Genomic DNA, 10,467 nt, shown 5'->3' on the forward strand with positions numbered 1-10,467 from the left:
CCCTGAAGCCGATACCACCTTGGCCCTTCGGTTTTGTGATATGGCTCCAAGATTTCCAATGTGTCTTCCTTTTGGCATTCTCAGAGCCCCGCCAATAATTCCCGATCATCTGATTAAGGTCGTCACAGAGTCCGAGTGGAAGCTTGAAGATACTCATGATATTGTAGCGACCCGACCTCAGATGGTCAAGTCTCTGTGCTTCAGTGTCATCCCTGGATCAGTAATGCTGACACACACAGTACTCGAAGGATTTATAACAGAGTGGCAATCACACCTATTACATCGGATGTCTCAAGAGAGAACTTATTACAATAACATGGCTTAAGGCCATCTAATACGATAACAGCGGAAGGCTTGGAAGATAAAGTGAGTCCATCAACTCCAACGGCATAGCTGAGCTGCACGGCAACGACCTAACGGGCCTTACTCCTCGCCTGAAAAGCCTGCAACATCATATGTTGCAGCCCGAAAACGGGTCAGCACATGGAATATGCTGGCAATGTAACACAGTAGAGCAAGAACAGAATAATGCTATCACTACATGCATATTTGGCTGGTGGAAAGCTCTATGGTTATAGTTTTTGCGAAAAGCCAATTTTTTCCTACAACAAAGGAATAGATTTTAATTTTAACTATCATGGTAGTTGAAACATCATTGAGAAGGTTCCTCCAACTCAATCCCAATTAAAGTGATTAACATCCCAACAATATTAATTAAGAATGGTGAGATACATGTGATAATCCAAATACTAGATACTCAAGAATTGTCCATAACCGGGGACACGGCTAACCATGATTAGATTATACACTCTGCAGAGGTTTGCGCACTTTTCCCCACAAGACTCGATCGCCTCCGTTGGATTTCTCGCACTACACGGTGTTTGAGAAACGGATGACCAAGACATAGTCTTTCAGAAACATTAACTCTCTACTCCGGACAGACCATACCAAACCTACATCCCACTACCTACTGATCTGCCTCTTCAAGAGCTTCACGTAACTTACTCAACTATGCTAGAGCCCATAATAGCTTGTGGCTGCACATGGAAGTTTCTAGCATGAATCACATCAGTTCCCTTTGAGCCTGGGTGGTGGTCCATAGGAAGATCACACGGGTACTCCGGGATTTCCAAAAAAATACAAGCAACACTGGGTTCCCCAGGTGCCTCAATCCACCCAGATGTTAAATTAAGTTGCCACCTTAAGTTGAACCCTTAATTAACAATCTCACATATGTCATGGATTTCACTCAAACCCAAACCACGTCTACGAGCATAGCATAGCATAGTAATATCAGCGTCGTAGAAGTAACTCCCGGGGTTTGAATATAACAGGGTAATAGGTCATACCTCAACAACTACTTCCCAACCCACATGTTACTGACATCCTAATCATGCAATGTGTGAGGATTGGAACTAATGCATAAAAACTGGGTGATAAAAGGGATATGATCAAAGTGTTACTTGCCTTGCTGACGGTCTGCGAAACCTAGGGACTCGTAGTAGCACGCTTCGCACTCCGGGTGTTGTATCACAAACAAACAATAACATACATAAGCAACAAGCAAGAGATGCACAAGAAAAACTCAAATAAAAGAGATTGACCAGAAGGTTCAACTTAAGAACTCCGGTTCGCAAAAGGAATCAAATCAAATGGAGCAACGAAACTCAAACGGCGAAAAAGAGAAGGTTCGTTTACTAATCTGAACCTAGGTCAAATTTTACAGTAGCAAAAACTTATTTGAGTTGGTTAAACGGAAAGAGGGTTTCGAGACGAAGATCTAGGCGCTTGAATCGCCTGATTCCGACTAACGAGCGAAAAGATAAACAGAAACTAAGATCGGATCAGAAATCGCGATCGAGAAAAACTCGCGGAATAAATCCGATAAAAGAAATCTGACGAACAGACTAACGAACAAGCGTCCGTTAGCTGTAACTAACGGGCGAAAACCTATTCGTTAAAACGAACGTACTGACGAACGTCCGCTGACTAGAAGAACCGAGAAAAACCGGCGATCCGAAAAAAACGAATCTAGGGTTAAAAAAACCCGAACGGTTTTAGAAAGAAAATCCGGTGGCGGATCCGGCGGCTACCTCCGGTGGGGCTCCGGCGAGGCGAGGGCGGTGGCGGGGCGGCGGCTCGCAGCAGCAGGCGGCGACGGCGGGCGGCGCGGTGGTGGCTACGGGGTGGCTGCGGTGGCGGTGGCAGGCGGCGGCGGCGGCAGACGACGCGGGCGGCTGCGGGCGGCGCGGTGGTGGCTGCGGGGCGGCTGCGGTGGTGGTGGTGGGGGGCTCGGCGGCGGGCTTTAAAGGAGGGCGGCGGCTTGCTTGGGCGAGGGGGCGCCCGGGGAGGAGTCCGAGCCAGACTCTCCTCGGCGTTCGTGCCGGGCACGTCCGCACGGGCGAGGGAGGCGGTGGCGCGGGCGGGCCGGCCTGGCTCGGCTGGGCCGTAGGCCCAGTCGGGCGCGGGAACTTTTTTTTAAAAAAACAAATTTTCGCCAACCGAAGTAAAATCCTAGAAAAATAAATAAAAATCTAAAAAATGCCAAAACAAATATTCGCCGTCTAAATAAAACATTTAGAACGGGATGAACATTTTCTTGGCCCTAAAATGCAATTTTGAAAACGTGCAATTTTTCTAATGCAAATAAAATCCGAATAAAATCAAATAAATGATTTTAATATTTTCCTCGAATATTTCAATTATTTTGGAGAAGTCATATTATCTCCTCTCATTTATTTTAATGTGAAATATTTTCCGGAGAGAAAAATAATTAAAATCAAAAAATCCTCGTTTCAATATTTGATAAAAATCAAATATGAAAACAGGGAAATCCCCAACTCTCTCCGAGGGTCCTTGAGTTGCTTAGGATTTTCGAGGATCGCGAGACGAAAAGCAAATGAAATATGATATGCATGGATGACTATGTATAACATTCCAAATTGAAAATTTGGGATGTTACAAACCTACCCCCCTTAAGACGAATCTCGCCCTCGAGATTTGGGTTGGCTAGAAAATAGGTGTGGGTGGTCTTTGCGAAGATCATCCTCTCGTTCCCAGGTGGCTTCATCCTCGGTGTGGTGGATCCACTGAACCTTGCAAAACTTGATAACCTTACTGCGGGTGACTCTGTTGGCAAACTCAAGAATCTTTACCGGCTTTTCCTCGTAGGTCAAATCACTGTCCAACTGAATTGCCTCCAAGGGTACTGTATCTCTTAACGGTATATCAGCCATCTCAGCATGACACTTCTTCAGCTGTGAAACGTGAAACACATCATGAACTCCTGACAATCCTTCGGGTAATTCCAACTTGTAGGCAACTTCTCCCATCCGTTCCAAAACACGATACGGTCCTACAAATCTCGGAGCTAATTTTCCCTTAACTCCAAAACGTTTCACTCCTCGCAAGGGAGATACTCGAAAATATACTCTGTCTCCAATTTCGTAGGTTACCTCTTTGCGTTTGGAGTCCGCATAACTCTTCTGTCTAGACTGAGCAATCTTCAATCTATCACGAATCAATTTGACCTTCTCTACAGACTCCTTGATCAAGTCTGGTCCAAACAACTGTCGGTCTCCTACCTCGTCCCACATCAAAGGTGTTCTGCACCTGCGTCCATACAGGGCTTCAAACGGTGCCATCTTCAAACTGGCTTGGTAGCTATTGTTGTACGAGAACTCTGCGTAAGGCAAATTGTCATCCCAACTAGATCCATAGTCTAGCGCATAGGCTCTCAACATATCCTCCAAAATTTGGTCACTCTCTCGGTTTGTCCATCTGTCTGTGGGTGAAAAGCTGTACTGAACTCTAACCTTGTTCCCAAAGTCTAATGTAACTGATGCCAGAACTTTGAAGTAAACTGCGTTCCTCTATCTGATACGATGGTCCTCGGAACTCCATGCAGACATATGATCCTGGACATATAAATCTTAGCCAACTTTGCACTGCTATAAGTGGTCTTCACTGGGATGAAGTGAGCCACTTTGGTCAAGCGATCAACTACTACCCATATGGAATCATATCCTGCTTTAGTCCTGGGCAATCCGGTGATAAAGTCCATGCCAAGTTTATCCCACTTCCATTCGGGTATCGGCATAGGCTGTAATAGTCCTACTGGCTTCTGATGTTCTGCCTTCACTCTCTAACATACATCACATACGGCTACATACTCGGCAATATCCTTCTTCATACCGGTCCACTAGAAACGTTCCTTCAAATCTAGATACATCTTGGTGTTTCCGGGGTGTATCGAGTATGGTGAGTCATGAGCCTCTTGAAGTAATAACTTCCTGATTTCCTGGTTATTTGGCACATAGACTCGGTCCTCAAACCATAGGGTATCGTGCTCATCTTCATGAAAACCTTTGGCCTTTCCTTTGCTCACCTTCTCCTTTATCTCGGCAATCTCCTTGTCCTCCTTCTGAGCTTCCCGAATCTTGTCCAGCAATGTTGACTGGACCTCCATTGTTGCAATGGATCCTCTAGGAACAATCTCCAATCGAAGTTCCATGCTATTCTCTGCTAACTCCTTCGGCAATCCCTTACTTTCAAGGATATTAGCATAACTCTTCCTGCTCAAGGCATCTGCTACAATATTGGCCTTTCCTGGATGATAGTGTAGCTTCATGTCATAATCCTTTATAAGCTCCAACCATCTCCTCTGTCTAAGGTTCAGTTCCTTCTGGGTGAAAATGTACTTCAAACTCTTATGGTCCGTGTATACATCACATCGGTTTTCAATAAGCTAATGTCTCCAGGTCTTCAATGCATGCACTATGGCTGCTAATTCCAAATCATGTGTGGCATAGTTCAACTCATGAGGTTTTAGTTGTCATGACGCATATGAAACAACTCTTCCATCCTGCATAAGTACACATCCAAGCCCTAAGCGAGAGGCGTCGCAATACACTTGGAATTCCTTATGTATATCCGGCAGTGTTAGCACTGGTGTTGTAGTTAACCGTTTCTTCAACTCCTGGAAACTTGCCTCGCAATCTTCTGTCCATTTAAACTTAGTATCCTTCTTTAACAATTTAGTCATTGGCTTCGCAATCTTGGAAAAATTCTCAATGAATCTCCGATAGTAACCCGTGAGTCCAAGGAAACTGCGGATCTCGCTAACTGAGGTGGGTGCCAACCATTCAGTGACTGACTAAATTTTGCTGGGGTCTACTGCTATACATTCTCCCGATATAACATGTCCAAGGAATCCGACTTCCTTCAACCAAAACTCGCATTTGCTAAACTTAGCATACAACTGGTGTTCCCTGAGTTTCTCGAGAACTAAGCGCAGATGCTCCTTGTGCTCCTCCTTGTTCTTCGAGTATACCATAATATCATCAATAAACACCACCACAAAGTTGTCCAAATATTCCATGAACACCTTGTTCATCATGCTCATGAAATAAGCAGGGGCATTAGTCAGTCCAAATGACATGTGTACTCGTATAATCCATACCGCGTCGTGAATGCTGCCTTTGGTATATCCTTCTCCCGTATCTTCAACTGGTGGTATCCTGATTGCAGATCGATCTTCGAAAACACCTTAGCTCCTTGCAACTGAGCAAACAGATCGTTGATCATCGGTAGTGGGTACTTGTTCTTGATCGTCACTTCATTCAAGGCTCGATAATCAACAACCATCCTTAAGGATTTATCCTTCTTCTCAACCAAAAGCGCTGGGGCTCCCCAAGGTGATGAACTTCTTCGAATGTATCCTTTCTCCAATAACTCCTTGATCTGTTTCTTAATTTCCTGCAGATCATTTGCGGGCATCCGATAGGGTCTCTTGGATATTGGTCTTGTTCCTGGCAACAACTCTATCAAGAACTCAATGTCTCTATCCGGTGGCATGCTTGGTAACTCCTCTGGAAAGACATCCGGATAATCCTTTACTACAGGCACTTCCTTCTGAACAACTCCCATGAGGGTATTCACTTGGCTCCTCCTAGGCACATGCCTAGACACATACTTAATCCTTTTTCCCTTCGGGGTGGTAAGATAAATCGACTTACTAGCACAGTCAATATTCCCTCCAAACTTTGACATCTAGTCCATACCTAATATCACATCCAATCCTTGTGACTCCAAGATAATTAGGTCGGACAGAAAAACATGTGTGCCAATGGTTAAGGGTACCTGGTCGCACCATCGGCTAGCAATGTATTCTGCTCCGGGCGAGCTCACTAAGAGAGGGGTCCTAAGGGTTTGGGTTGGTAGTTTAAACTTATCCACAAATCCCCTTGATATATATGAATGCGATGCACCAGTATCGAAAAGAACAAGAGCGGTAAATGACTTAACCAAAAACTTACCTATTACCGTGTCCGGCTGCTCTTCAACCTCCTCCACGTTAACGTGGTTCACTTGTCCTTTGTTGAATGGATTAGGCTTCTTCCCAGCGCTCCCATTTCCATTTCCATTATTTCCTTCAGGGCACTCCGTGGCGTAGTGTCCAGTCTTCCCACACTTGAAGCAAGTAACACGACTTAAATCCCTTTTGGTGGGTGTGGCTGGATTGGGGTGGTTCTGATTATTGTTGGCTCCATTCACATTCCCATTCTTAGCGCCATTGTGATTATGAGATCCTCCTCTAGTGTGGTTGTGACCTCCATAGTTATGGATAAGTCCTCCCGAATTCGGGGTTAGGCAAGGCCTCTGCTTAGCTCCTGAGTTATACTTCCCTTGTCCATACTTTCTCTTGCGGCTCTCAATCTACCGCTGCTTCCCTTCGATAATAAGAGCCTTATATACCAACTCCTGGTAGTTGCTGAAGGTTGCTACCGTCAACTGTATGCTCATCTAATCATTCAGCCCTTCCATAAACTTCTCCTGCTTTGCGGCATCTATGGCCACATCATCAGGGGCATAGCGAGATAACTTGCTAAACTCATCCACGTACGGTGCCACAATACGGTTCCCTTGACGTAGGTTGCGAAACTCCCGCTTCTTCATACTCATAGCTCCAGTTGAGACATGGGCCGTGCGAAAAGCTTGCTGAAACTGGTCCCATGTGACCGTGGCTATGGGGAAAGTGGCTGTGTAATTCTCCCACCATGAGGCTGCAGGTCCATCCAATTGATGTGCGGCAAAGAGCACCCTCTCAGCATCCGTGCAACCTGTGGTGGTCAACTCCCTTCCAATACGGCGTAGCCAACCATCCGCAACTATAGGCTCGGTGCTACTAGAAAAAACCGGCGGCTGTAACCTTAGAAAACGGGCTAGGTTGTCCACTGGGGGCGGGTTGTTGTTGTTGTTGTTGTTGTTGTTGTTGTTGTTGTTGTTGTTGTTGTTGTTGCCCTGGTTCTGAACTAGCAATTGCATCAAAGTATTATGCTGCTGGATCAACTGGGTGAGCTCCGATGGGAAAACAAAACTGGGGTCACGTCTCGGAGGCATCTGATGGGTTTAGATGGAAGAGATCAGAATAGAAAAGGGGTCTAATGAGAAAACACTACCCATATGCACATGAGACAAACACAAACATTTCACTCAATCAATCAAGCAAGGGCATACAAACGGTCTAGGACTATCGCAAAGTGCTCATCGAACACTAATTACATGGGGTAATGCTACTAATATTTGGTGGTCATCTAGAAATTTTGATCGGTGGAAAACTCCATGATGTCTGATCCAGCTTCGTCTTCAAAGTCATCATCACTAGGATCGGAATCGGTGTCATCGATGATGATGTAATCCTCGGGGCGTATCTCCTTGGGTTCTTCTTCTTCGTCTTCTTCCACTGGTGCTGGTCCTCCCATGAATACTCCGATCTTCTTGACTAAGTCATCATTATTCTCCAGTAGTGTCTTGATTTCCTCCTCATATCCATCGCGTGTAAACTTGAGTTCTTCCTCCAGTTCGATTATTCTAGTCTTCGCCTTCTTCAAGTCTATCATGTTCGCGCACATCTGGTTCTCCTGACGTCGAATGTGCTGGTTTAACTCCTGGATGAAAGCGGCAATGGATCTATCCTTCTTGGTGCTGATTACTTCCCATTGCTCGTCTCGACGCCCACATATTTGGTAGATAGTGTCCTTGAGTTCCCTGTTGTAGACTTCTCCAATGTGTCCCATGGTAATGTGGGCTGCCATGCTCTTGCCTAGACTCCAGGTGGGTGCTTCAAAAGAAAACTCTATGGGTTTAGAAGTTGGCGAGAACGTCCTTCCTGGAACTTGTACTTGAATCATCCAGTGCTCCTCTTCAGGTAAAGTGGCGTTGTACGTTCCGGTGAAGCTTGGTATTCCAATGTTCAAATACCTAGTCACTTCCTTCAAGTGGCGTCCAAAAGGTGTGTCTTCATCCGGTTGCGCAAACTTGTTCTTCATCTCCGCCATCCAAAAGAGTAGAAAATGGAGAGAGGTCAGAAATGAGAAGAGAAGTGTGGCCTAGGGTTTATCTTAGTGGTTGTGTCCTACACTCAGCGTGTGCTCTGATACCATCTTGTAGTGACCCGACCTCAGATGGTCAAGTCTCTGTGCTTCAGTGTCATCCTTGGATCGGTAATGCTGACACACACAGTACTCGAAGGATTTATAACAGAGTGGCAATCACACACCTATTACATCGGATGTCTCAAGAGAGAACTTATTACAATAACATGTCTTAAGGCCATCTAATACGATAACAGCGGAAGGCTTGGAAGATAAAGTGAGTCCATCAACTCCAACTACATAGCTGAGCTGCACGGCAACGACCTAACAAACTTTACTCCTCGTCTGAAAAGCCTGCAACATCATACCTTGCAGCCCGAAAATGGGTCAGCACATGGAATATGCTGGTAAGGTAACACAGTAGAGCAAGAACAGAATAATGCTATCACTACATGCATATTTGGCTGGTGGAAATCTCTATGGTTATAGTTTTTACGAAAAGCCAAATTTTCCCTACAACAAAGGAATAGATTTTAATTTTAACTATCATGGTAGTTGAAACATCATTGAGAAGGTTCCTCCAACTCAATCCCAATTAAAGTGATTAACATCCCAACAGTATTAATTAAGAATGGTGAGATACATGTGATAATCCAAATACTAGATACTCAAGAATTGTCCATAACCGGGGACACGGCTAACCATGATTAGATTATACACTCTGCAGAGGTTTGCACACTTTTCCCCACAAGACTCAATCGCCTCCGTTGGATTTCTCGCACTACACGGTGTTTGAGAAACGGATGACCAAGACATGGTCTTTCAGAAATATTAACTCTCTACTCCGGACAGACCATACCAAACCTACATCCCACTACCTACTGATCTGCCTCTTCAAGAGCTTCACGTAACTTACTCAACTATGCTAGAGCCCATAATAGCTTGTGGCTGCACACGGAAGTTTCTAGCATGAATCACCTCAGTTCCCTTTGAGCCTGGGTGGCGGTCCATAGGAAGATCACACGGGTACTCCAGGATTTCCAAAAAATACAGGCAACACTGGGTTCCCCAGGTGCCTCAATCCACCCAGATGTTAAATTAAGTTGCCACCTTAAGTTGAACCTTAATTAACAATCTCACAGTTGTCATGGATTTCACTCAAACCCAAACCACGTCTACGAGCATAGCATAGCATAGTAATATCAGCAGCGTAGAAGTAACTCCCAGGGTTTGAATGTAACAGGGTAATAGGTTCTACCTCAACAACTACTTCCCAACCCACATGTTACTGACATCCTAATCATGCAATGTGTGAGGATTGGAACTAATGCATAAAAACTGGGTGATAAAAGGGATATGATCAAAGTGTTAGTTGCCTTGCTGACGGTCTGCGAAACCTAGGGACTCGTAGTAGCACGCTTCACACTCCGGGTGTTCTATCACAAACAAACAATAACATACATAAGCAACAAGCAAGAGATGCACAAGCAAAACTCAAATAAAAGAGATTGACCAGAAGGTTCAACTTAAGAACTCCGGTTCCTAAAAAGAATCAAATCAAAATGAGCAAAGAAACTCAAACGGCAAAAAAGAGAAGCTTCGTTTACTAATCTAAGCCTAGGTCAAATTTTACAGTAGCAAAAACTTATTTGAGTTGGTTAAACGGAAAGAGAGTTTCGAGACGAAGATCTAGGCGCTTGAATCGCCTGATTCCGACTAACGAGAGAAAAGATAAACAGAAACTAAGATCGGATCAAAAATCGCGATCGTGAAAAACTCGCGGAATAAATCCGATAAAAGAAATCTGACGAAAAGACTAACGAACGAGCGTTCGTTAGCTGTAACTAACGGGCGAAAACCCGTTCATTAAAATGAACGTACGGACAAACGTCCGCTGACTAGAAGAACCGAGAAAAACCGGCGATCCGAAAAAAATGAATCTAGGGTTTTCTAAAAAACCAAACGGTTTTAGAAAGAAAAACCGGCGGCGGATCCGGCGGCTACCTCCGGCGGGGCTCTGGCGAGGCGAGGGCGGCGGCTCGCGGCGGCGGCGGCGATGCAGTGGTGGCTGCGGGGCGGCTGCGGTGGCGGC

Source organism: Triticum dicoccoides, chromosome 5A (genome assembly GCF_002162155.2).
Source record: "Triticum dicoccoides isolate Atlit2015 ecotype Zavitan chromosome 5A, WEW_v2.0, whole genome shotgun sequence".
NCBI classification, from domain to species: domain Eukaryota; kingdom Viridiplantae; phylum Streptophyta; class Magnoliopsida; order Poales; family Poaceae; genus Triticum; species Triticum dicoccoides.